Source organism: Bos taurus, chromosome 26, assembly GCF_002263795.3.
Source record: "Bos taurus isolate L1 Dominette 01449 registration number 42190680 breed Hereford chromosome 26, ARS-UCD2.0, whole genome shotgun sequence".
NCBI classification, from domain to species: Eukaryota; Metazoa; Chordata; class Mammalia; order Artiodactyla; family Bovidae; genus Bos; species Bos taurus.
This window is the reverse complement of record NC_037353.1, coordinates 41,863,127-41,891,026: the sequence shown is the minus strand read 5'-3', so window position 1 is coordinate 41,891,026 and position 27,900 is coordinate 41,863,127. Positions and strand designations below refer to the sequence as shown.

Sequence of the window (27,900 nt, the reverse complement as noted above, 5' to 3'; positions counted from 1 at the left end):
GTTCTCTTGTCTTCATGACTGATGAGTGGTAGCTGTCAGTTAGCCAGCCCACAGCTGACCACAGACACGTGAGGGATCGTAGCTGAGACCAGACAAAATTGCCAATCCACAGAATCAGAGGCTAAATGAGTGGTTATTGTTGTCAACCACCAAGTTTTGGGATGGTTTATTACATTGTTGTTGTTTGCTCACTAAGTCATGTCCAACTCTTCATGACTCCATAAACTGCAGCACGCCAGGCTGCCCCGTCCTTAACTTTCTGCTGGAGTTCGCTCAAACTCATGTCCATTGAGCTGGTGATGCCATTCAACATTCTCGTCCTCTGTTATCCCCTTCTCCTCTTGCCCTCAGTCTTTCCCAGCCTCAGGGTCTTTTCCAATGAGTTGGTTCTTTGCATCAGGTGGCCAAAGTATTGGAGTTTCAGCTGTAGCATTAGTCCTTCCAATGAATATTCCGGCTTGATTTCCTTTAGGATTGACTGGTTTTGGGGGGATCCTTTTAATATTCCTTCATACCAGCCCGTACCCAATTCGCTTGGCCATCTTGAAAACATCACAAAGAACACTACGTAAGAGAGGATCAATGGATGCATCAAATCCCTCTCGAGCGGCGAGATGACAGCTTACAAGAACAACTCCTTGACCGGTGGCCACTGTGGCCTTGTGGTCTGGACCAGACTGAGTGTCATTGCCCTGTTGTTCCCTGAGGACGTTGCTCTCAGCATCCCATGTTACAAACCACGCATAAAGCCTCAGCCCAAAGTGGAAACACGAAGCTGAGTACTGATTTGCAGTAAGGGGTCTCTCTTTTTTTTTCTGTCAAAACAGATCTTTGGTGATACATTTAAATATAAGGCTGTCCTTACTCATAATTTCCATACAGTCCTTCTCTGTGGACTGGATACTAGCAAAACCTATTTCTTATGAAAACAAGCTGTTGAAACCCACAAAAATTCAGATATCACTTTGAATCCAAAAGCTGAACTGTGCTGTCATTTTTGGAAATTAAATACAGTATCAACCTAATTGGGAACTGTAGGCTAAGGGGAGGGTGGAAGGAGGCTGGAATGAGGGCTAGGAAGGCTGTTTCAATGCAAACAACACGATAAAGATCTTGAGTGTAGATGTAGTACCAATGCCAATCATATCAGAGCCAAAGATATTAACACGGATGAGTCACGAGTTAGAGCTAAACTAAGAAATGGAAGATATTTGCCTTCTCAGACTGTAAAGAGTCTGCCTGCCATGCAGCAGACCCAAGTTCAGTCCCTGGATTAGGAAGATCCCCTGGAGAAGAGAGTGGCAACCCACTGCAGTATTCTTGCCTGGGAAATCCCACGGACAGAGGAGCCTGGTGGGCTACAGTCCATGGGATTGCAAAGAGTTAACACAGCTAGGAGATTGACACATAGTGACATGACACAGTTAGTAAGCCTTTGCAAATGTAATTGTTAGGCTTTAGAGAGAGTTTGGCTAACATCAGGTACTTTCATTATGTAAAATAGAAAATAGCTTTCTAAAACCTCTGTTCTTCAGGTAAGTTTATTGTAAATTTATCTTTAAAATATTAGAGGACTTCTCTGGTGGTTCCAGTGGCTAAGACTCCATGCCCCCAATGTCGGGGGGCTGGATTCAATCCTGGTCAGGGAACTAGATCCTACATGCCACAACTAAGACCGCTGCAGCCAGAAAAAATAATTAATTGATTTTTTAAAATAAGGATAAAAATAGTTATGATATAATTTTTAAAGTCCTAAGGATAAAAAGTTATGATATAATTTTTAAAGTCCTAATAAATAAAATTTTGTTAAGTCTTATTTTTTTTAAGACTTTGTTACGTCCTATTCTTTTCAGCAAGAACAAAAGAACATCTTAATCCTATTTTCCTATTTTTTATTTGGAAGGACTGGAGAGCATCTGCTGGTCTCGAACCAGCCTCAGAGAGGGTAATTGAGTAATTTGATCACTCTGTAGTCGAAAGAACCACTGAGCTACAGCCAGCCCCTGTATTCCTGTTTTTAAGTTAGCTTTGGGGACAGCTGAAACAACGGAGGCATCCTAACCACCTGCCTCCTGCTATTTCCACCCCAAATGATATAAAACAATGAGAAAGAAAAAGGAACTGTATGCAAAAGCCAGGTCCTTAGTAAAAAAGAGAAGTTCAAGCAGTCTTCAAAATAACTGTAATAAAAAGAGAAAAGTCAGACAGTCCCAGGGCACAATTCCTCAGCTCCCGTGCTCCCCCCAGCACGGAACTTTGCAGAAAGCACAGACTGACCTAGTATCCTAGTGATGAAATAAAAATTCCCACTCTAGGGACTTTGCTGGTGGTCTAGTGGTTAAGATTCTACACTTCTAGTGCAGCGGGCACAGGTTTGATTCCTGGTCAGGGAAGATCCTCCATGTCACATGGTACACCAAAAAAAATTCACTTCAAGGCAAGATAAAAAAAATTTAAACAGAAAATTTTCTCCGCCCACTTGAGCTTCCTCCCTCCCCTCTGGGATGCATCATGTATCTGTATTATACTTCAACAGACTCCCTGCCAACAGTGGCAGAAATACCCATTCAACCATAAAGACCAATTTTTCTCCTTCTGGCATGAGTCAGGTAACTCCTTAGAATAAAATATTTCTTTCTCAGTCTTGTAAGGGGTTATGATGAGCCACCACTTGCCTTGTCCATGTGGACATCTTTGGTGAACTTTATGTATAATGTCGATATATCATTTCCCTTAAAGACAGTGATTGGTGCAGAACAGACAGGTCAGATAACCTGGGAAGATACTGGGTGGCTTCTAATGGAAGTTCTTTGCTTAAGTCCCTACTTGCATATGTGTGCTGAGTCGCTATGGTCATGTCTGACTCTGGAATCCTAGGAACTGTAGCCCACCAGGCTTCTTTGTCCATGGGATTCTTCAGGCAAGAATACTGGCGTGGGTTGCCATGTCTTCCTCCAGGGGATCTTCCCAACCCAGGGATCGAACCTGAGTCTCATATCTTCTGCATTGGCAGGCGGGTTCTTTACCACTAGCACTGTCTGAAAAGCCCCAGCACTTACTTAGGACCTTATTAGTGTTACCAGGGGTATTACCTGTTTTCTGCCTATTTACTAGATCCTTGGTTCTTGCATTATCAAATGTGTGACTGAGCTGCAGATAAATAAAATGATTAGATTACTTGAAATGATTGATCAAATATACAGTCCTATAAGACCATGATGGTAATAGTCTAACTTCTAGAGAAGAGTCAACAAGAAGAAACCATTTCCTGAACCAAACAGACTAATAAGACAGATGGCCCAGAGGCTTTGGACTTCTGTTAACAGAGCTCGTCCAGCAACAGCACATTGAGTGGCTTATCAACAAAATCACCTGAAATAGGAATGAGAATCCCCAGTGCAGTGGGACAAATTTAGACATGAAATGCTTCCCAAACCTTGGGAGGAATTAATATGCTTCCAAAAGATAAGCACTACCCAGTTCTACCAGACACTAGTCATTAGCCACCACAGTCACAGACCTGCATACGATATACCTTGAAAGGAATTCAGGGCAAAGATCAGGATGAGGCACTCTGTACTCTGGGAAAACTGACAAAACAGGCCTTCAGATAGTTAGATATCTTCAGGAGAAAATTTTTATGAACCTGGATTTTTGCATCTTCCCTTACTTAAAAAAGCACTAAAACTATTAACTAAAATGTCTGCTCCTGTGGCTAGCAGCAAACTTCTGTTCAAGTGTGTTCCTGATTGCACGTATCCTCTTCTGCCAAATCACAGACATATTGGCCTCCTCTTTTACCTCTTCAGAGCATTTCTCAGAGCTCTCTGGGAGGCTGTCTCATGGATTATAATCCTCGATTTGAATGGAATGAAATTTTCCTCTCTTTCTCAGATTGACTTTGAATGACTTTTTTTTCTTTGCTATCAGCAAAACAGTGAAGACAGAAGGAAGATAAAGTTGGTCTAAAATTATTGTCAGAATGATTAAGTCCACTCTAAGTCAGAAAATACCAAAAAAAAAAAAAAAAATAGTGTGTGAGCAAATCAGAGCCTGGACTTCAAAGGGGCAGGGCCTCAAAACACAGGGCATTTAAAGAGACAGGCATGATGTAAAACGCAGTGCTCTGGGAGAGGGGGAAAAAAAGCAAAAACCACAGGAGAAGCACTCTATCGCAACTGTGTGCTAAATGGGGAAAAGAAGGAGCAAGAGAAAATTTAGAGACTGACAAGGAAAAAAGAGAACCACAAAACCTTCCCCACCCTGTGCCACCAAACTTGGCAGCTGTACAGACAGAACAGGGCAGTATTAACCCAGCAATCCTGGAGAGCATCCCAATGTTATAAAAACGCAAAAGAGGAATGTCAACAAATCTATACAGAGCTATTGCGAAACAGAAATATCAGGAGACAGCAATTCATATATATCACCTGGGAAAAATCTTTCCCCCACTCTCAAAATAGCTAGAAAGTAGGAGAGAATTGTAAGTCAGTCCACCAACCCTGAATATTGATTAGAAGGACTGATGCTGAAGCTGAAGCTCCAATCCTTTGGCCACCTGATGAAGAGCTGACTCATTGGAAAAGACCCTGATGCTGGAAATGATAGAAGGCAAAAGGAGAAGAGGGTGGCAGAGGATGAGATGGTTGGATAGCATCACCGACTCAACACACATGAATTTGTGCAAACTCTGGGAGATAGTGAAGGACGGAATAGCCTGGTGTGCTGGAGTCCATGGGGTCACAAAAAGTTGGACACAACTTAGCGACTGAACAACACCACCACCAAACAATTAAATGTTCTTAAACAAGCATTCAAGCATATGTCAGTTCAGTTCAGTCACTCAGTCGTGTCCCACTCTTTGCAACCCCATGGACTGCAGCATGCCAGGCTTCCCTGCCCATCACCAACTCCTGGAGCTTGCTCAAACTCATGACCATCAAGTCTGTGATGCCATCCAACCATCTCATCCTCTGTCGTCCCCTTTTCCTCCCACCTTCCATCTTTTCCAGCATCATGGTCTTTTCCAATGAGTCAGTTCTTCGCATCAGATGGCCAGAGTATTGGAGTTTCAGCTTCAGCATCAGTCCTTCCAACAATATTTGGAACTGATTTCCTTTAGGACGGACTGGTTTAATCTCCTTGCAGTCTAAGGAACTCTCAAGAGTCTTCTTCAATGCCACAGTTCAAAAGCATCAATTCTTCAGTGCTCAGCTTTCTTTATAGTCCAATTCTCATATCCAAACATGACTACTGGAAAAATCATAGCTTTGACTAGATGGACCTTTGTTGGCAAAGTGATGTCTCTGCTTTTTAACATGCTGTCGCGCATATGTAAAACACTTCAAATCGGAAATTCAAAAATTCAATGAACAAAAATCAGGGAGAAATGTAAAGACAGTTGACTGGACTCAGGAAGGAAATAGAAAATGGCTGGATTACTTCAGAAATAAATAAATCACAAGGCACCCAAAAAGAATAGATTAAAAAAAAAAGTTAAACAAGGGCACTGAAGAAAATCAGATAAATGGTGAAAAGAATGAGAAATGACACAAGAAAGAAGCAAATAAGACTTCCCTGGTGACCTAGTGGTCAAGAACCTGCCTGCTAATGCAAGGAACGTGGTTCGATCCTTGGCCCAGGAAGACTCCACGTGCCGTGGGGCCACTGAGTCATGAGTCGCTACTACTGAGCCCATGCTCTAGAGCCTGTGCTCTGCAACAGGAGAAGCCGCCTCAGTCGGAAGCCTCCACGCTGCATCTAGAGGGCAGCCGCCGCACCACAACTAGAGAAAACCCGTGCACAGCAATGCAAACCCAGCGCAGCTAAAAACAGTAAACAAAGTTTTAAAATAAATTAATTCTAGTTGTGGCATTGGCCATAATTAAAACTACTTTTTTAAAAGAAGAAAGAAGCAAATAGGATCAGAGAGAAAATATGGGAATGGGAGACAGAGAGTAATATCCCTTTTGTTGAAGTCCTTGAACAAGAAAACAGAACAATGGAGGAGAGCGGATATTTAAAAACTTTGATCCAAGAAAAAATTCCTGAAAGAGAAGAATACCTGAATCTGTACACATTGAAAGGAATCACTGAATACCTGGGAAAATTTACCCAGAACAATCAATTCCCGAGGCAGCAGAATTCCTAAGTTATTATATGCTGAAACCTGTTTTATTCTAGCCTTGACATATGAAGAACAGGTTGACTGAAAATGAACTCCTTCATTCATACTTTAGTTCATTGGGTTTTGGAGGGGTTTTAAAACTTTATTGCATGATAACTTTGCTTTGTGTGTTGATTTTTAATAATATGATAGCACTCTAATTCTTTTGGATTTATAAGTTATTTGATCTTTCTCTCTGGAGGTCATGAGAATTTTATCTTTTATCTTTGAAATCTAATAGTTTTACTATTTGATAAATGGGGACCAAAACTCATGCAGAAAATCTCACTATTGCTAAGTTAAAGAAACAGAGTTTGAGTCTGCCAGAGAGGATAGAATTGAAGGGGGAAGCTCTTTAGGGAAAGAGCCAAAATCTGTACACAGATTCCCCTTAAGTCTTTGACCAGTTCCTAGAATGCACAACCTCAGGGTAAGCTCCAAAGAGCTCAAGAAAAAGCAACAGCTAGAAGCTAAAAGGGGCAGTGTCGAGAGGGTAGTTTGCAGTTCAGAGTCCCATGGAATTAAAGTGTAGTGAAGTGTTAGTGGCTCAGTCATGTTCAACTCTTCTCAACCCTACGGACTATAGCCTGCCAGACTTTTCTGTCCGTGGAATTCTCCAGGCAAGAATACTGGAGTGGGTAGCCATTCCCTTCTCCAGGGTTTCTTCATGACCCAGGGGTCGAACCTGAGTCTCCCGCACTGCCAAAGGATTGTTTACTGTCTGAGCCATCAGGGAAGCCTCCCCCTCCATGGAATTAGAGGGGCTTGGTTAATGCTTTGCACTTCTCATTAAAACCCTGGAAGAACTACACCATATGAATAAAGACTATATTTCAGGACTAAACATTATCCCCTAGGAATAAGGGCTAAATCAAAATAGACCTACCTTAAGAAAGCTGAGAGCCGAAGAATTGATGCTTTTGAACTGTGGTGTTGGAGAAGACTCTTGAGAGTCCCTTGGACTGCAAGGAGATCCAGCCAGTCCATTCTAAAGGAGATCAGTCCTGGGTGTTGTTTGGAAGGAATGATGCTAAAGCTGAAACTCCAGTACTTTGGCCACCTCATGCGAAGAGTTGACTCATTGGAAAAGACTCTGATGCTGGGAGGGATTGGGGCCAGGAGGAGAAGGGGATGACAGAGGATGAGATGGCTAGATGGCATCACTGACTCGATGGACATGGGTTTGGGTGAACTCGGGGAGTTGGTGATGGACAGGGAGGCCTGGCGTGCTGCAATTCATAGGGTCGCAAAGAGTCGGACACGACTAAGCGACTGAACTGACCTCAACTTTACAAGGTCTAAAACTAAGCCACCACATGATCAAGGCAATCTCCCAGTAACTTAACTGCCTGTAGAGGAAAATACAATATTATTTAAAGGAAGAGAATAGAATGTAGTACCTACTATAATACCCAATACATAATAACAGACTGCTGGATATGTGAGGAAGGAGGAAAACAGAACAGAAAACGGAAATCAAGAGGGAGAATGATCAATAAAAGCAGACACACAGATGTCCTAGAGGCGGAAGTAGCAGACAAGAACTTAAAAATAACTCTTACAAACAGGACCCAAAAAGGTAACTATGGTGGTGAAAGACAGGAAGTTTGTGGAGGACACATATAATGGAGGATATAGGAGAGTTATGGAAACCTGGGCAAAGGGGGGTGTGAAATAGAAAAGTAGCTTAAGAGACAGATCAACCCAAGGAAATTTGTGGTTCTTGTTTGAGCCCTGATTGAAATAAACTGTCTTAAAAAATGAGACAACCAGTGATATTTGAATGCCAACAGGATTTTTAATATTAAGGAATTATCATTTATTTTTAGGTATGATGTTATCATTATACACATATTAAAAACAGTCCTCATCTTTTAGAGATACATACCCTAATATTACTGATTAAATGATGGAATGATTTGCTCGAAAACAATATCATAGTTGGGACAGACATTAATGGCAAGTAGAGTTATAAATGAAATAAGATTGTCCAGATGCAGATAATCACTGAAACTAGTAATTGGTATATGAAGATTCTTATAATATTCTCCTTACCTTTGTGCTTGCTTGGAAAGCACAATAAAAAGTGAAGAAAGGGAAGGAGATTGGGAGAGAGGGAAGGAAACTCTTCCTCTTACACGTGTGACTCCAGTTCTCCAGCAACCCCAACTGAGCCCATCTTTGCTGCATCCATGGTGATGAGTGCAATCGGATCATCCCTTTCCCAGATGCGTGAAGGTGACCTGCTGCTAATTTGCTGTTGTTGCTGTTCAGTTGCTAAGTCGTGTCCAACTCTTTGCAACCCCGTGGACTATTGCCTGCCAGGCTCCTCTGTCCATGGGATTTCCCAGGCAAGACTACTGGAGTGGGTGGCCATTTCCTTCTCCAGGAGATCTTCCTGACCCAGGGATCAAACCCAGGTCTCTTACACTGCAGGTGGTCTCCTGCATTGCAGGCAGATTCTTTCCTGAGTGAGCCACCAGTGCGGTGTGCTAAGTCACTTCAGTCATGTCCAACCCTTTGCGATCCCATGGATAGCAAGAAGCCCCCAGGCTTCTCTGTCCATGGAATTTCCGAGGCAAGAATACTGGAGTGGGTTGCCATGCCCTTCTCCAGAGGATCTTCCTGACTCAGGGATTGAACCCATGTCTCTTCTGTTTCCTGCATTGGCAGGTGGCTTCTTTACCACTAGCACCACCTGGGAAGGCCCAAGCCACCAAGGAATGAGGCGTTTGCAAAAGCATCTCAGTCTTAGACAAGCTGGGGCTGGTGCTGGCGGAGAGGGAAGTACACGCAACAGACATCAAATTATGATGCTTCTGCCAGGTGATGCACACAATACCCTCACCAAGTGTTCTTCAAAGAACTGGAACACATTAGGGGATGATCTTGTGACTGACAGGATTCAAGAGTTGTTGTCTCATCTGTTTGCTATGAAATACGAGATGCAAAGTAACGTCATCAGATCCTAACTTGAACCTATGTTTCAGCAGAAGTGTAGCCATAGGGATGGTTTCTTGAGTGACCAAAAGTGAATACAGAGCCATGTTTTTCCTTGTTTGTTTTTTGTTTCTTTGTTTGTTTTGGCTATGCCCCTCAGCTTGCGTGATCTTAGATCCCTGGCCAGAGATTGAACCCTGGTCCTTGGCAGTGAAAACACTGGACCATCAGGGAATTCCCAGGGCCATGTTTTCCAAATTCATAGAGTCACCTACAAAATTGTGTCCCCTCAAAATGAGAAACCTGGTCCTACTTAGAAATCGTCACTCCAGCTTCACCCACCTCCAAACCCTTCACAGTCCTTTCATAGCAAAGGAGCACAAGCAGAAAGAAATAATATTTCATGGTTTAAATCTTGCAACTCAGGATTTGATCAGCACCAAAGGCAACTATGCAGAGGTGAGTTGGACCTTGGTAGAGTCTGGACGTTACCTTGATGTCCCGGAACCCTGAGCCACAACCCGTTTTAGGCATTCCAGAACTTTGTGCAGATATAAGCAGCCTGGCTACAGAAAGTGGGCCCTCTTTGCTGGAACAACATTAGCCTGCGTTGCTGGGTTTAATCTCTTTATAATTCTTTGGCACCACTTCTGGCACTGGGCTCAGCCAAGCTGTTCCCTGACTCGAGTGTGGAGCAGAAATTCCCCTTTTTAGGTCACAAACTCAGAGAACCCACTCACACCAATGACTCCACTGTGTCAATTTTAAACATCTCCATTAACATATGAAATGTTAGCAAAGTGGCAGCTATCCTGAGTTGCCCCTGCCGTATGTAGGCATTGCCCAAGATTGAAACACACACACAAACTTGCCTGCCAGGCTAGAATGGTAAAAACACATGGATCTCCACCTCTTCTGAACACAACTGAATCAAGAACCCTAGGACAAGGGTCATGGGTTATTCAGCGACCATCAGAGGGTACAGCCAAGCCCACAAAGATTGTCTCTCTGTGTGAGTTTCTTAGTTGGTCTCTGGCTGCTCCTCTGTTGTCTCACCACATGGAGTCTTGGTCCCCATGCCCTGCCTTTGGTGTTGGGATGGGATCTTTTGTGCTGAGCTGGACAAATCTCACCCAGGCTTGTCACCTCCTTAGGAATCAGAGCACTGGACTAGTGTGAGCATCACAGTGAGTTTGGTTTTCTGCTTGCCGATATTCCACAATCTGGTCAATGGTGTTTGTCCCGGCTCTCTCCCTTCCCTATCAGTCATCCACTGCCGTCCCCTACCCCTGGCCTATTAAATCCACATCCTTGCCTGCACTTGTCACAGCTACCCAGCTTATACTTCTCTACTCCCACCAAATCACACACTCAAGCAGGAGACTTACAAGGGCTTGCCTTTATCCTTTGCTGTGAAACCTACTCTTTCATCCTTCTTCTCTCTGCCCACCACACACTGACTGAGCACTTATAACACCCAGGTCCTTGGCAGTGAAAGCACTGGACCGCCAGGGAATTCCCAGGGCCATGTTTTTTAAACTCATTGAGTCACCTACAAAATTGTGTCCCCTCAAAATGAGAAACCTGGTCCTACGTAGGAATCATTACTCCAGCTTCACCCACCTCCAAACCGTTCACAGCCCTTTCGTACTAAAGGAGCACAAGCAGAAAGAATAATATTTCATGGTTTAAATCTTGCAACTCAGGATTTGACCAGCATCAAAGGCAACTATTCAGAGGTGAGTTGGACCTTGGTAGAGTCTGGATGTTTCCTTGGTGCCCCGGAACCCTGAGACACAACCAGTTTTAGGCATTCCAGAACTTCGCGCAGATATAAGCAGCCTGGCTACAGGAATTGAGCCCTCTGTTGCTATTTGATAGGGGCCTTGGAAGTCAATGAAGGAGGCTACAAGCCAGGAGGCAATAAGAAGGAGGGCTTAGCTCAGTGCCAGAGACCCCCAGAGCCAGTGCGTGCTGACCTGAGTGGGGATTGGGTGTGGGCGCCCAGCAGAGACGGGCCCACCTTCAGACTGGAATGAAGCAGGTAGGAACTGAGAAGTAGGGGTTAAAAGAGTTGCTTCAACCCAGAGCTGTGTCTTCTCAACGAATCCCCCCTTCTCTTTTTAAATGAGTTTCTGTTTCTTGCAACCAAATGTTCCTGGATTAAAACCACACTCAAAAGTTGCCCATGACCTTCACACTCTGGCCTCTTCACAGTCCTCATCTTCCAGCATTTCCATAGCACCTGACACTGTTACCCCACCCTCCTCCACAAACTCCCTCCACTTAGGACTTTTCTGAAAGGTGCTGCAAAACCTCGTCCTCTTTTTCCTTCTCCAGTGCTCCTCTTCCCCTCTTTGTAAAGCCTTCTAATGAGATTCAGGATTTGGTCTTCCGGCCTGGGTTGCTCCTAGAAGATTCCACAGGTCCCCTTGCTTCCGCTACTGAGCCCATGGAGAAGACTCCCCGTCTAGACACCAGCCCTGACCTCTCCCTTCCACCTCCACCGCATTTTTAACTCTCTGACGGATATCTCCACTTGGATGATGCATAGTCACTCAACCTCCTGAAATGCACATTTGATATCTCCCAGCCAATCCCTCTCCTGACTTTTCCCATTTTGGCTGAGAGGCCTGCATTCTTTCAGCCACATCCCCTGGGGCTCTCACCGTAACACTACACAGTGTGGTGATGGCTTACTTAGTCTCTATCTCCCCACTAGCCTGGGGGCTCCACAGGGGCCTGGATTCTGTGACTGGTGTGCAGACTATTGCCTCTGTCCCTCCACTGTTTCCAGGGGTCTGGTACATGGGGATCACTTAAATGTTTGCTGAATGAATTGATGATTATCTTTTATTTGCCCCTCTGCTTCATTCCTCTGGTCTCTCCAATATATACTCACCAAGCCCTCTGAATTCTTCCTTCCTGAGGTCTCTTCTTGTCCCCTTCCTGCCCGTTGCCTTGGCTCCTGGGCCAGACCCTCATCACCACCTATAAGCGCTCTTGCAGAAGCGAGCTGGTCTCTCTGAGTGCAATTAAATGCCTGCAGAGTGGAATTCTGGGAAGATGGTGGCAGCAGAGTTTTCAGGTCTTCCCAAATCCCCTCTTGTAAACAGATAGAACAAATTGCATAGTAAAAGTAAAAACCTGTGGACACTCACAACAGAACTGGATGATAAGGGTTCCCCTAACCTCAGCCATCCACAGGGCCCACCTGGTTTCGGCACCTGTGCAGGAGGACCCAGAGAGAAGCAACAGGGCAAAGTCAGGTAGACCTGAGAGCAGGAAACCCGCCCAGGGATCCGACAGGTGTCAGTGGAGAGGATGGTGGGCCAGTGTGGGAGCAGCAGCTAAAACTGGGAGGAGCTTTGCTGCATCCAGACAAACTCAGCTATTACACACTGGATTATACTCAAGAGTAAGTGGGATAAAGAATTTCAGTCTGTGCATTTCTGTTGCACAGAACGTGCTGTAAAATAAAACACATGCTCACACATACACACACACTCCCACACTCCACTGTGTTTAACTCAGCTGCTAGATTCTCTCATGAGGCTAAGTTCACTGCCTTACTTCAGTGTGATCTGATGACTGGGTTATAGCTGACACCAAGTCAAACTCAGAAACACTCGGCTTTTGTTGAAATCACATGGCAGCTCAAGTTGGCAGCCATGACGTCAGAAGCAGGTCTGAAAAGGTACTTGTGGAGTCTAGAGAGACGCTGTGCAAACATGTCAAAATCAACAGCATCGCCAGCTTTAAAATAACTTTTTGTCATAAAGTCTTGGTGTCTCAGGCCCTCAGGGCTCTCTTAAATCATCATTCCACAGGCTCATAAATACTTGAAAATCCAGTTTGCTGTCGGCAGAATCATCACAGAAGCCAGAAGAAATTTCAATAATCACCTAGCCCAAACTTTATTTTACCCGGGAAGAGATGGAGGTCTAGGTTAATGAGGACTTGTCCTACCAAAAGCAACAAATCACTAAGTGGAAAGAAAAAAATACGGTTTATGTGGCTTTGGAGACAATCAGAAGGGGAGAAATAAGAAGCACAGATGGGCCTTCAATTTCCCTTTATAAGGGAAAAAAAGAAAGAAAGAAATGCATTTACTCCGCTAATCTCAGCAGCCAAACCAGTTTAAAGCACATGTTGCTCAAAGGAATAAAGCCATCAATCTGAGGCTTACTTACCCAGTATCCTCTCAGCATGAGGGGCAGAGAGGGGGAGAGGCCCTTTCTTCCTGATGTTACGGCTCTTCAGCACTGCCCTCCGCTCGCAGTCTGTCTTCCCAGGATCACATGGAAGCGTTCTATAAATGTGCCTTGGCTTAAGGTTCGGAACGCTGGCCTGGGAGCCGGCAGTGTGTAAGCAATCTGACCCAGGCCAGAGGCAACTTTCCAGAAACCTCTGCTGCCCAGAAGGAGGACAACAAGGGGCAGAGAGCTTGCAGGTACTGGGAGCCCGAGGTGCTCTGTTTTTCTACGTGTATCTGGGATCTGAAGCCAGTCTCTACTGCTTCAAGCTGCAATCAAATTTACTTGGGGGCAGTTCTATATCTTACTTTTCAAAACAAAACGGTCTTAAAAAAAAAAAAACCTATAAAATGAGAAGTACTTTTGGTAAATGGGGACAGGTCACTGTCAACTTCTACTGACCTTGTAAAATCAAGTTGTCTTTTTTGAAAATGTCACTAGGCCCCTTTGGGAAAGGCGAAGTGAGCAAAGGCTGTTAATGCCGATTCTAAATGGCAAAGATACCTAAAAAAAATTCCATCAGTATTCTGTTGTAGCCACACATTGTGGGAAACAAATTCACTCAGAAGGACAATGCAGATAGTGGAGTGCAGTTTATTACACCAGCGGGCCCAAGGCAGAGTTTCCTCTTAGCCAAGGACCCCGACCAGGTTTTGTGAAAACCTTATATACCCTAAGCGTATGTGTCCAAATCCACCTCCCCCAAAGTCCCTGAAACTAGTCTGAACAAAGGAAGAAGAGAGATACAGTCAAAGTTAACCCGTGCTTGATTCATAAGCCTTAGAAATCTGTATGTAGGTCAGGAAACAACAGTTAGAACTGGACATGGAACAACAGACTGGTTCCAAATAGGAAAAGGAGTACATCAAGGCTGTATATTATCACCCTGCTTATTTAACTTATATGCAGAGTACATCATGAGAAACACTGGACTGAAAGAAACACAAGCTGGAATCAAGATTGCCGGGAGAAATATCAATAACCTCAGATATGCAGATGACATCACCTTTATGGCAGAAAGTGAAGAGGAACTCAAAAGCCTCTTGATGAAAGTGAAAGTGGAGAGTGAAAAAGTTGGCTTAAAGCTCAACATTCAGAAAACAAAGATCATGGCATCCGGTCCCATCACTTCATGGGAAATAGATGGGGAAACAGTGGAAACAGTGTCAGACTTTATTTTTGGGGGCTCCAAAATCACTGCAGACGGTGACTGCAGCCATGAAATTAAAAGACGCTTACTCCTTGGAAGGAAAGTTATGACCAACCTAGATAGCATATTCAAAAGCAGAGACATTACTTTGCCAACAAAGGTCCGTCTAGTCAAGGCTATGGTTTTTCCTGTGGTCATATATGGATGTGAGAGTTGGACTGTGAAGAAGGCTGAGCACTGAAGAATTGATGCTTTTGAACTGTGGTGTTGGAGAAGACTCTTGAGAGTCCCTTGGACTTCAAGGAGGTCCAACCAGTTCATTCTAAAGGAGATCAGCCCTGGGATTTCTTTGAAGGGAATGATGCTGAAGCTGAAACTCCAGTACTCTGGCCACCTCATGCGAAGAGTTGACTCATTGGAAAAGACTCTGATGCTGGGAGGGATTGGGGGCAGGAGGAGAAGGGGACGACAGAGGATGAGATGGCTGGATGGCATCACTGACTCGATGGACGTGAGCCTGAGTGAACTCCGGGAGTTGGTGATGGACAGGGAGGCCTGACATGTTGCGATTCATGGGGTCGCAAAGAGTTGGACACGACTGAGCGACTGAACTGAACTGAAGCCTAGGTAGTTAACAGCGGACAATTATCAATAGGTTGTGGTCATTCCCCATAACCATAATAGAATGTATGATTCTATTCAGTTACACGGATAATTAGGGTATTCTTTTAGGTGATGGAGAGCCCTGGGGCTCTTCCTTCTGGGGGCCTGGTTTTTCAGTTGGTATGTCGTTTCCATAGATACTGGGCATATAGCTCAAAGTCCACAGTCTGGCCCAAGATGGAGTCCTGCTTTCAAGATAGATGGGGTGCTCTTTACATGCCAACACCAAAAACTCTCCAAGATAAATCATTAAGTGAAAAAAAATTAAGATGCAGCACAGTGTGTCTAATATGTCACCCACCATCTATGTAAAAAAAAGGAGGGTATAAGTTTCCATGTCTATACTACATTATGTATAGTATATAAATTCTATGTTCTGAAAAACTCATACTATACTGTCTTATGATATATAAATTAATGACTCTTTTTAGAAATTCACAGGAGAAACTAGTGTCAGTGGCTGCCTCCGGGGGGCGGGCCAGCATGAGCCAGGGAGGTGTGGGGACTGGAGTCCAGAGAAAGAGGACGATCGCCTCCTCTTAGGGTCTAGGAATTTTATCTCATGTGAATAGGAATTTTTCACATCCACATTCATAATGTGAATACTAATTTTCATTAGCATAAATATTTAATTTTCAAAATTATTCTACTATTCAGAGCACTGAATTCTATGGACCATAAATCCTACTTCTCATATATTTAAATATTTTGATTGAATTGAGAAGGAATTCTTTAAGAAGATGGAGTTCTGTGATATGTGTGTGTGTGTGTGTAAAAACCCTATAGTAGCAAAACACCTGAGTGAGTTTTGAATGAGGCGTCTGAAGGTTGGATGTTTAGTCCTGATTCATCTCCTTTCTAACCTGGACTTGGATCAAGTGTCTGAACATCATATTGTTAGGTAGGTAGAATAGGGAAAAGGAGTCCAGAATGGTGGTGGCTAAAAGACAAGGAAGGGAAAAGCCCACGAAAATAGAACAAAAGAAGCTCCGAGGACTGGAGTGAGGACCTCAGGTAAAACAAACAACACTCCTGGCTGGCCCAGTTTACATAGGACAGGCCCAGGGAGAGATAAACATATAAAAAGAGGAGCCAAAGCTAGCTCTCTCTCTCTCTTTCTCGTGCTGGGGCGCTCTTCTCCTCGCGTCTTTGGATCGACGTGCCCTCATGCCTCAAAGATGGATTTTCCTGCTATCTTATAAATAGAATAGAGCTGTAACACTGAGCTGTAACACTGATTTGTCTAAGAGCTATAACATGGTCCATTCGAGACCTGAGAGCTATAACACGGTCTATCCAAGACCTGAGAGCTGTGACCCGCCAAGGGGGCTTTAATGTCCGTCACTCCAAATCTTTGTTGTGACAAGGACAAAGAACCGAGGAACATACACTTGCGTGACATCTATGGTGCTGTGACTCGGATTTAACCTGGCTGAAACAACCTCCGTGCAGAAGAGGCCAAGCACAGCAGGAGCCCAACTCAGCGAAGCTCCCGCAGTAGAGGCGGGATCCGCCAGTCCCAGGGGTCCCAGGAGGTCGTCACACCTCGACCTGCCCAGGGACCCAATTCTCGGGAGGCTGTCACACCTCGACCTGCCCGGGGATTCAATCTCTAGAAGGCTGTCACGCCTCAGCCTGCCTGGGGATCTGCACCCTGACCCGGGGATGCCTGGCTCTCAGGTTGCAACAGTTCTGGGTAGGATAAACTTCAGAAAGACTCAACCCTAAGGAAGTCCTCCCATGGAAACAGAAGGAAGCCTATTACTTGCGGGACTATAACTCAGGAGCCTGATGAGAACCCCATTGCCTTTCTGGAAAGGCTAAAAGAGGCCCTCCAAAAGTTTACCAATCTGGACTTACACTCTTACGAGAGACAGGTGATTTTAAAGGTTAAATTCCTGTCCCAGTGTGCGTCAGATATCAGAATTAAGTTACAACAGTTACAAGAGCAGGACCCTGCTGCTTCTTTAGATGAGATGGTTCAGATAGCCACCAATACCTTTTATAACAGAGAACAGGAGAAGGAGGCCAAGGCCCAGGAGAGGGAGAGAAAGAAAGAGACAAGGCATGCCCAGATGCTGGCCACCCTCCAGAGAAGCCCTATGGCAAACCCCAAGTCCTTGAAGGACAAGGCACGAGACAAATGCCTGATCTGTAGACAGGCGGGGCATTGGGCCAAAGAGTGTCCAAACCGTGACCAGTCTCCTAGAATGGCTTGCCACAAGTGCCATCAACTGGGACATTGGGCGGCACTCTGCCCTCGAGACCCAAGAGCCTCAAGGTCAAGCGTCAAGCCTACCCTCACGATGGTTCAACAGGACTGAAGAGGCCTGCTCTAGCCAGCCCGCTGTCACAGATAACCATCACGGGGCTGGAGCCAAGGGTGCAACTGGATGCGGCAGGTAGGTCCGAGAATTTCTTGGTTGACACAGGGGCTACCTACTCTGTCTTGATCTCCTACTCCGGAGCCTTCTCCTCCCAAACCTGTACCATTTTGGGTGCTACAGGAAAAGCAACTACTAAAGGATTCACCCGACCACTTCTTTGTTGCTGGGATGGACAAATATTTTCCCACCAGTTTCTGGTGGTCCCTGAGTGTCCTACCCCCTTATTGGGAAGAGATATACTCACTAAACTGGGGACCAGCCTTGTGATGGGAAGTTTTTCAGCCCCTAGAGCTCTACAGCTCCTGGTCACTACTGAAGAACCCGTTACACCTTCAATAGAGAGGGACCAAAAACTATGGGAAGACAAAATTAACCCCCAGGTGTGGGACCAGGGGATTCCTGGACGAGCCCACCAAGCTGAACTGGTCATCATTGTCCTCCGAGATCCTACTCGATTTCCTAACTGGAAACAATATCCTCTCTAAAGAGAGGCTCGGGAGGGACTACAGCCTTTAATAAATAAATTCCTTGCTTGTGGGCTATTGTTCCCCACCAGTTCACCATGTAACACCCCAATCCTCTCAGTAAAGAAAAAAGACGGAACCTGACAAATGATTCAAGATCTCTGGATCATAAATGAAGCTGTAGTCCCCCTCCATCCCACAGTACCCAATCCCTATGTAACCTTGGGAGAAATCCCACCCAGTGCCAAGTGGTTTACAGTCTTGGATCTCAAAGATGCATTTTTTTTGCACACCACTGGCTAAAGAATCCCAATATCTTTTTGCCTTTGAGTGGGAAGCCCCAGGAGAAAAACACCAACAGATGACTTGGACAGTATTACCTCAGGGGTTCAGAGGTAGCCCCCACCTGTTTGGGCAGGCCCTTAGCCGGGATCTCCGAGATCTGGATCTGGGACCTAATAGGAAAATATTACAATACGTAGATGACCTACTAATCTTCTCTCCAGATGAGAAAAGTGCCCAACAACATGCAATCCAGGTTCTAAACTTCTTGGCAGAAAGGGGATATAAAGTCTCCCGTGCTAAGTCACAGATGGTCTAGACAAAGGTCACTTACCTGGGAGTTCAGATTACACATGGGTCCAGGAGGCTGTCCTCTGATGTACAAGGAATCTTCCAGTTGCCTTCCCCTATGACTCGAAAACAATTGCGAGCTTTCCTGGGGCTAACTGGGTATTGTAGAATCTGGATACCCACTGCTACTGCTACCGCTAAGTCGCTTCAGTCCTGTCCGACTCTGTGTGACCGCATAGACGGCAGCCCACTAGGCTCCTCTGTCCCTGGGATTCTCTAGGCAAGAATACTGGAGTGGGTTGCCATTTCTTTCTCCAGTGCATGAAAGTGAAAAGTGAAAGTGAAGTCGCTCAGTCGTGTCCGACTCTGTGTGACCCAATGGACTGCAGCCTACCAGGCTCCTCTGTCCATGGGATTTTCTAGGCAAGAGTACTGGAGTGGGGTGCCATTGCCTTCTTCGCTGGATACCCAACTATGGTCTAATTGCCCAGCCTTTATATGAAAGCTTAAAGGGACAAGATGATTCAATCCCACTTATGTGGGGAACTCCTCAAAAGAAGGCAGAGGCTACACTAAAACAGGCCTTAACTCAGGCACCTGCCTTGAGGTTGCCAGACCCAGAAAAAGCACTCCAACTTTATGTCCATAAAAGAGAGGGAATAGCCTTCGGAGTGTCAACTCAAAAGTTGGGATCTGAGCCCCAGCCTGTAGCTTACTTATCCAAGAGGCTAGATCCAACTACCCGAGGTTGGGCCCCCTGCCTTCGAAATCTTGCAGCTATTGCAATCATGATAGAAGATGCTTTAAAACTCTCCTTTGGGGGCAAACTATTTTTACCAGCCACCAAGTAAAACAACTCCTAAATGGGAGAGGCCATTTATGGATGTCTGATCAAAGAATCCTCAGATATCAAGTAACGCTGATGGAAAATCCAGGCCTCACTATATCCCTTTGTGAGGTTCTTAAGCCAGCCACCCTCCTGCCTACCCCCGAGGGCTCTCTCCCCTTTCACTCTTGTCTAGAAACCTTGGACCACTGGACAAAACCCCGAGAGGGATTGTCAGAAGATCCTCTGACCAATCCTGAGGAAATCTGGTACACTGATGGAAGCAGCTTTGTCTTGGATGGAAAAAGAAGAGCCGCGTATGCAGTAGTCTCCAATTTTGAGACCATAGAGGCTAAGCCTCCGCCACCAGGTCAACCAGCTACAACATGCAGTGCCAGTTCAACAAAGATATAAAAGTACAGCTGACCACGGAAAATATCACACACCCTTAGATGGACACCACTATAAGGACTCTGAGGCTTGAGACTAACAAGAGGGGGAGGCCCAATACCCCTCACCGTCCCAGTTCAGCAGGAAGTAGCCAGAAAGACCTCGACGCCCCTATTCCCAAAGAATTGGGCCTCCCATCTCTTGAGGGGGGAATGTTAGGTAGGTAGAAGAGGGAAAAGGAGTCCAAAATGGCAGTGGCTAAAAGACAAGGAAGGGAAAAGCCCACGAAAATAGAACAAAAGAAGCTCCGAGGACCGGAGTGAGGACCTCAGGTAAAACAAACAACACTCCTGGCTGGCCCAATTTACAGAGGACAGGCCCAGGCAGAGATAAACATATAAAAAGAGGAGCCAAAGCTAGCTCTCTCTCTCTCTCCCTCCCGCGCGCTGGGGCGCTCTTCTCTTCGCGTCTTTGGATCGATGTGCCCTCACGCCTTGAAGATGGATTTTCCTGCTATCTTCTAAATAAAATAGAGCTGTAACACTGATTTGTCTAAGAGCTATAACATGGTCCATTCAAGACCTGAGAGCTGTAACACGGTCTATCCAAGACCCGAGAGCTGTGACCCGCTGAGGGGGCTTTAATGTCCGTCACTCCAAACCTTTGTTGTGACGAGACAAAGAACCGAGGAACATACACTCGCGTGACAATACGTCAGTTTCATCAGGTGTAAAATTGTCCCCCACCTCACCTTCTCCACAGGCCTACACAGTCCAAATAAGACAAGGATATAAAAGCCCTATAAAAGCAGAAAACCCCTATTCAGGAATAGGATGGTTCAGGGTGATCACATTTGATCATGTTTTCTTGAAATTCTTGTGCAATTCAACCCTCAAGTATTTTAAGTTGTATTTTCCCTTAAGAACAAGCATGGAAGTCAAGGGCATAGTTTCAGAGGACCTGGGCCCACAGTCATTGTGGTTAATGTGCATCTTAGTGCTATCCGTAATTTTCTCAGCATCACCTCCCATATCTTCTTCTAAACAACCTCTTGTCCTGTCATCGTGAGCTGTTTTGCCCTCCTGCAAGGTTTTCTATCAAATCTAAGTTCTGTTCCCAGTTCATTTACCCAGAAGCATTTTTTTTTTAGTCCTCACATTAGTACCAAGTCATCATGGTTGGGCTAAATTGCCTTGAGATATTAAAAAAAACAACAACTTTCGATTACACTAAAATTACTTTGCCAATAAAGGTCCATCTAGTCAAAGCTATGGTTTTTCCAGTAGTCATGTATGGATGTGAGAGTTGGACTATAAAGAAAGCTGAGCGCCAAAGAACTGATGCTTTTGAACTGTGGTGTTGGAGAAGACTCTTGAGAGTCCCTTGGCCTGCATGCAAGGAGATAGACTGAAAGTCCATCCTAAAGGAGAGCAGTCCTGATTATTCATTGGAAGGACTGATGTTGAAGCTGAAACTCCAATACTCTGGCCACCTGATGCAAAGAACTGAGTCATCTGCAAAGACCCTGATGCTGGGAAAGGCTGAAGGCAGGAGAAGGGGACGACAGAGGATGAAATAGTTGGATGGCATCACTGACTCAATGGACATGAGTTTGGGTAAACTCCAGGAGTTGGTGATGGACAGGGAGGCCTGGTGTGCTGCAGTCCATGGGGTCGCAAAGAGTCTGACACAGCTGAGCGACTGAACTGAACTGACTGAAAATCACAAACGAAAGTCCTAATGCCTATGAACGGTGTGGTTCCTTCCCTCGGTCCTGAAGAAAAGCTGCGGACACGCCTGCTTACCAGCGGAGGTGGCGCCACCACGTGGCCACTGTGTGGATGCAGTTTTCATCATTTGTCGGGTCAGCTTTGAAAGGATTCTTAACCTAAAAACTAATTAATTCACAAAAGAAAAAAAGATTGTTTTTAATTTGAGGATATTTGACATATTTCAAAATTCACTTATAAAGTGAGGTTTTATAATATTTTTATTTTGTATTACTTATTTGCCCAATTCAAATTCATGTAAATGCAGACTTGCTGAGAATTACTAGCATATGGCCGACAATGCAAAGGAAACAAAACATTTCCCAGGAAATGCCTAGAACTGCTGATTATTTAAAAGTTCTAAAAGGAAAGTAAATTCAAACTAATGTTTATTATGACAGTAAACAGGTGGATTTATTAAAATAAAAAGATAATGTTTACAGTTCATTATCTCCTTATGCAGTGAAAAAGAAACTCCCATTAAGGAAGCAACTGGAGCATACACACTTAACTCTTTCCCTTCAAGGTACTTCATTAAAGTGATCGCTAAAGGATGTTTTTGTTTTCAAGCATCTTAGGGCAATAATGAAGCAAACTGGACGGCACGCCAGCCAAGAGATGGCTCCGTGTTTGTGGGTAACGGGAAGGGGATGGAGGTCTGACCACAGGGGAATCAGAGCTGAGGTGTCCCAGCCCAGAGCTGGGGGGAGAGGGGCAATGAAACACTAGGAACGTGGCAGAGAGCTGAAAACTCCCAAAAGAACCAAGAGAACGGGCTGAAAATAAAAACCAGGTGTAAATGAAGCCAACTCCCCATCTCACCCTCTCCTGGTGCCTATCAATTAGACAAAAGCAAAACCGAAACCAAAAACCAAACTAGCCATGTATTCTGGGGAAAAAAAAACCCAGAAAGTTAAAGGTAAGCTTAATAAAATAACTTACAAATAGATTTAAAGAAAGATTTAAAATATGAAAGCATATAAGAGACTTAGGGAGTCAGTCCATGAAGTCTCACATCTGATTAACAGGAGATCCAGACACCGAACAAAAAAGCAGAAGGAAGAAATTATCAAAGAAAGAATATGAGAATAACGAAAATATTTCCCAAAGTCGAAGGAGATGAATCTCCGGATTGAAAAGGCGTCTGGTACAATAACTAAAACTATTTCTCACTGTCCTGTGAGTTGACAGGGCTCAGCTAGCGAACTCTTATGTTGGGAGAGGGCTCTCATGTGGCTGCAATCAGACTGCAGCTAAAACCAGAGTCATTCCAAGGCTCCATGGATTGGGGTTTTCAAAACGCTGACTCCCATCACTGGCAGGTCACGCAGACTTTGGCTAGAAGCTCAGCAGTGGCTTACCTACGGCCTCTTCGTGTGTCTTGAACTTCCTTACAGCATGGCAGATGGGTTCCAAGAGCAACTGTTTTAATACACAGGAAAGAGAAACTGCCGATCTTTCGAATCCAGAAACGGACACAGTGTCATTTCTGCTATATTCTACTCATCAGAGAGTCACAGTGCCCAGATTAAAGGGGAGGAAACATAGATCTTCCATTTCAGTGGGAGAAATATCAAAGAGTTCACAGCCATCTCAAGTTACCACCACCCCCTAAATGCTTCTAGAAATAAAACACACTAGGTCACTTACAAAGTAAAGAGAATCAGAACCAAACTCATTTTCCAGCATTTCCTCCCTTGTGTATCATACTGCAGTTACATATGCCAGACTCATTTTATCCTCGAGGACTTTTCTCTGCCATCGTCTCTGACTAGAACACATGTTCCCTGAATCTTTGCATGACTCACTACTTCTCACACTTCAACTCTCATCTCAAATGTCACCTCCTCTGAGGTGTCCCTGCTCATCATATCTAAAATAGCATAGTACTCTTGCCTGGAAAATCCCATGGACAGAGGAGCCTGATAGGCTGCAGTCCATAGGGTCGCTAGGAGTCAGACACGACTGAGCGACTTCACTTTCACTTTTCACTTTCATGCATTGGAGAAGGCAATGGTACCCCACTCCAGTGTTCTTGCCTGGAGAATCCCAGGGACGGGGGAGCCTGGTGGGCTGCCATCTCTGGGGTTGCACAGAGTTGGACACGACTGAAGCGACTTAGCAGCAGCAGCAACAGCAGCAGTCAGCATTTATATCCTTCAGTTCAGTTCAGTTCAGTTCAGTCGCTCAGTCGTGTCCGACTCTTTGCGACCCCATGAATCGAAGCACACCAGGCCTCCCTGTCCATCATCAACTCCTGGAGTTCACTCAGACTCACGTCCATCAAGTCAGTGATGCCATCCTTTATATCCTTGCTGTTAAGTCGCTTCAGTCGTGTCCAACTCTGTGCAACCCCATAGACAGCAGCCCACCAGGCTCCTCTGTCCATGGGATTTTCCAGGCAAGAGTGCTGGAGTGGGGTGCCATTGCCTTCTCTTCATGGCACAAACCAAGTCTTTTTTTCTTTTTTTTCTTTTTTTCTTTTTTTTTTAGTTTTCTTTTTTTTTTTTTCTCTAATTTTATTTTATTTTTTAAACTTTACATAATTGTATTAGTTTTGCCAAATATCAAAATGAATCCGCCACAGGTATACATGTGCTCCCCATCCCGAACCCTCCTCCCTCCTCCCTCCCCATACCATCCCTCTGGGCCGTCCCAGTGCACCAGCCCCCAGCATCCAGCATCATGCATCGAACCTGGACTGGCAACTCGTTTCCTACATGATATTTTACATGTTTCATTGCCATTCTCCCAAATCTTCCCACCCTCTCCCTCTCCCACAGAGTCCATAAGACTGTTCTATACATCAGTGTCTCTTTTGCTGTCTCGTACACCGGGTTATTGTTACCATCTTTCTAAATTCCATATATATGCGTTAGTATACTGTATTTATGTTTTTCCTTCTGGCTTACTTCACTCTGTATAATAGGCTCCAGTTTCATCCACCTAATTAGAACTGATTCAAATGTATTCTTTTTAATGGCTGAGTAATACTCCATTGTGTATATGTACCACAGCTTTCTTATCCATTCATCTGCTGATGGACATCTAGGTTGCTTCCATGTCTTGGCCAAGTCTTTTTTTCTTGTTTTTATTATGTCTCCTTCATGAGAGTAGCAACTTTGTCTTTTTTTAAACATTTTTTTTTATGTGGACTATTTTTAAAGTCTTTATTGCATGTGTTACCATATTGTCTCCATTTTGTTTTGTTTTTGTGGCTGCAGGGCATGTGGGATCCTAGCTCCCAGATCAGGGATGGAATCCACAGCCCTCTGCACTGGGACCTGAAGTCTTAACCACTGGATGATCCCGGAAGGCCTGCAACTTTGTCCTATTCAACATTGTATCTCCAATGCCTAGAGCACTACCTGGAATGTTTGTTGAGCAGCTATTGAATCAGAATCCCTCTCAAGCAGACAACAAAGCAATGCCTTTACGTTTCTGTTTAAAAAAACAAACACCATTTTCAACTCAAAATTCTATGTCAGTCATATCATCCACCAAATCGAAAGACAGATTAGAGACATTTTTCAGACTCATAAAATTTTCCCCTTTACCATTCTTCTAAGAAAGTGCCTCCACAAAATTAGAGCATAAATTAAGAAAGGTTTTAAACGTGGAATCCAGAAAACAATGGATTTAACAGAAGGAAGCAGGAATGGGAAGCCCCACAAGGACAATTGTGCACAAGGCTGGAACTGCAGCTCCTTCAAATTGAAGTGGGCAGATAGAGGGCGCTGGGACAGAAATCTCCAGATTAAAGGAGAATTCCAGTAGAATAGCTGAATTGAACAAAAAAATTGGGAAAAGATGACAAAATATTTCTTCAAATAGTACAATCAAAGCAATCATAAACTGTAGGAGAAATATAAAGTATAAGAAAAAAATGTAACCAGTAATCATATTGATCACTAGCTCCTTGCTAAACAATACTCACAGAAATCCAATAAAACATTGTCATTTTCAGATTTGGAAATCAATCTAGGAAGAAGCACAAAAGGTTCACTTAACAATCGCAGTGCCACCCCTCTGCCAGGGACAATCTGTGTGTCATCTGCCACCAGTGATAATGTCCTCAGTGTCAGCCAGGTGGCAAGTGGTCTGGCTCCGAAATTCCACTTCCCCTTCTGAGTATTTACGAAAATAAAACAAAAACACTAAGCTGAAAAGATGTATGCACCTCTATGTTCATTGCAGCGTTATTTACAGTAGCCAAGATATGCAAACAACCTAAGATCAATAGATGAATGAATTAGAAAGAAAATTCTGGTATGCACTTACAATGGAATATTATTCAGTCATTAACAAAGAATGAAATCATGCCATTTGTGATGACATGGATAGAGTTCAAGGGTATTCAGCTAAACAAGTCAGAGAGAGGGAAACAAATACCATATGATTTTTCTTCTATGTGGAATTTAATACATATACATACATATACACCTATGTAACATCAAGCTCATAGATACAGAGAAAAGTGGTTTCCAGAGGGGAGGGTGTGGATGGAAGAAATCAGTGAATTGCTTTTTTCATTTAATTAAATTGAATTATTTAAAGTTTTTTTTTTAGGATTTATGTATTGATTTTATTTTTTGGCTACAGTAGGTCTTTGTTGTGGAGAAGGCAATGGCACCCCACTCCAGCACTCTTGCCTGGAAAATCCCATGGATGGAGGAGTCTGGTAGGCTGCAGTCCATGGGGTCGCTAAGAGTCGGACACGACTGAGCGACTTCCCTTTCACTTTTCACTTTCATGCACTGGAGAAGGAAATGGCAACGCACTCCAGTGTTCTTGCCTGGAGAATCCCAGGGATGGGGGAACCTGGTGGGCTGCCGTCTATGGGGTTGCACAGAGTCGGACACGACTGAAGGGACTTGGCAGCAGCAGCAGGGCTTTGTTGCTGCATGTGGGCTTTCTCTGGTTGTGGTGAGCAGGGGCTATGCTTCATTGCAGTGTGTGGACTTCTCGTTGCCGTGGGTTCTCTTGTTGCAGAGCACGGACTCGAGGCACTCAGGCTTCAGTAGTTGCAGTGCATGGACTAAGTAGTTGTGGCTCAAAGAATTAGTTGTTCAGCGGCATGTGGGATCTTCATGGACTGGGGATGGAACCAGTGTCCCTTGCATGGCAAGGTGGATTTTTAACCACTGAACCACCAGGGAAGCCCCTGAACTGAATTTTTAAAGAAAAAAAATCTCTACAAATTCCTAACCCAAATTCAGTGGAACTAGAGACTAATTTCAAAGAATGACAAAAGCAAACAAACAAAAGCCAATGTAAAAAATTTTATAACACCCCCGGACAGGGGAGCCTGGTGGGCTGCCGTCTGTGGCATCACAGAGAGTCAGACACGACTGAAGTGACTTAGCAGCAGCAGGATCATCAAAGAATTCACGATTTTGAACTCTGGTGTTAGATAAGACTCTTGAGAGTCCCTTGAACAGCAAGAAGATCCAACCAGTCCATCCTAAAGGAAACCAGTCTTGAATATTCATTGGAAGCTGAAACTCCAATACTCTGGCCACCTGATGCAAAGAACTGACTCACTGGAAAAAACCCTGATGCTAGCAAAGATTGAAGGTGGGAGGAGAAGGAGACAACAGAGGATGAGATGGTTGGATGGCATCACTGACTCGATGGACATGAGTTTGGGTAAACTCCAGGAGCTGGTGACGGACAGGGAGGCCTGGCGTGCTGCAGTCCATGGGATCACAAAGGGTTGGACATGACTGAGCAACTGAACTGAAGTGAGGATCCTTATCATTAATCCTACTGAGGTATAGGAAAACTAAAGGTCAGGGAGGTGAGGTAGCTTCCAGAGTCCCATAGTTTATAAGTGTACGAGCAGAAATCTGAAACTTCCTCTCTGAGGGTTGCCCAGGTGGCATTAGTGGTAAAGAATCTGTCTGCCAGTGCAGGAGACGTAAGAGATGTGGGTTCAATCCCTGGTCAGGAAGATCCCCTGGAGAAGGGCATGGCCACCCACTCCAGTACTCTTGCCTAGAGAATCCCATGGACTAAGGAGCCTGGAGGGCTACAGTCCATGGGGTCACAGAGTTGAACATGACTGAAGCGACTAAGCACACAGGATCCTTAGCTGAAAAAAAGGAAAAATACAAATTAAAATTGATGCCTATTTCTTAAAAAATGAAATGAAAGTACTAGCTCTCAAGTTTAAGGTATATAGTGGAAAACTAACACTATGAATGAATTTATTTTAAAATAAAGAAGGAACACAAAATGAGGAAGACTAAAAGTAAATAAATAAATGTACTCAAGGTATTATGAAAGAAGAGCTAAATTAACCTTCGGACATTAG

General features: G+C 44.4%; 1 protein-coding gene across 21 annotated transcripts in view; it reads right to left on the bottom strand.

The window, feature by feature from the left end:
* Positions 1 to 13,398, bottom strand: part of TACC2 (transforming acidic coiled-coil containing protein 2) — a 234,999-nt gene extending 221,601 nt beyond the window's left edge. For all 21 annotated transcript variants that reach the window (XM_015460758.3, XM_015460765.3, XM_015460769.3 and 18 more), the window contains exon 1: positions 13,300 to 13,398. The gene's annotated coding sequence lies outside the window, so the exon portion shown is untranslated. The remainder of the gene's footprint in view (positions 1 to 13,299) is intronic.
* Positions 13,399 to 27,900: the final 14,502 nt, after the last annotated feature.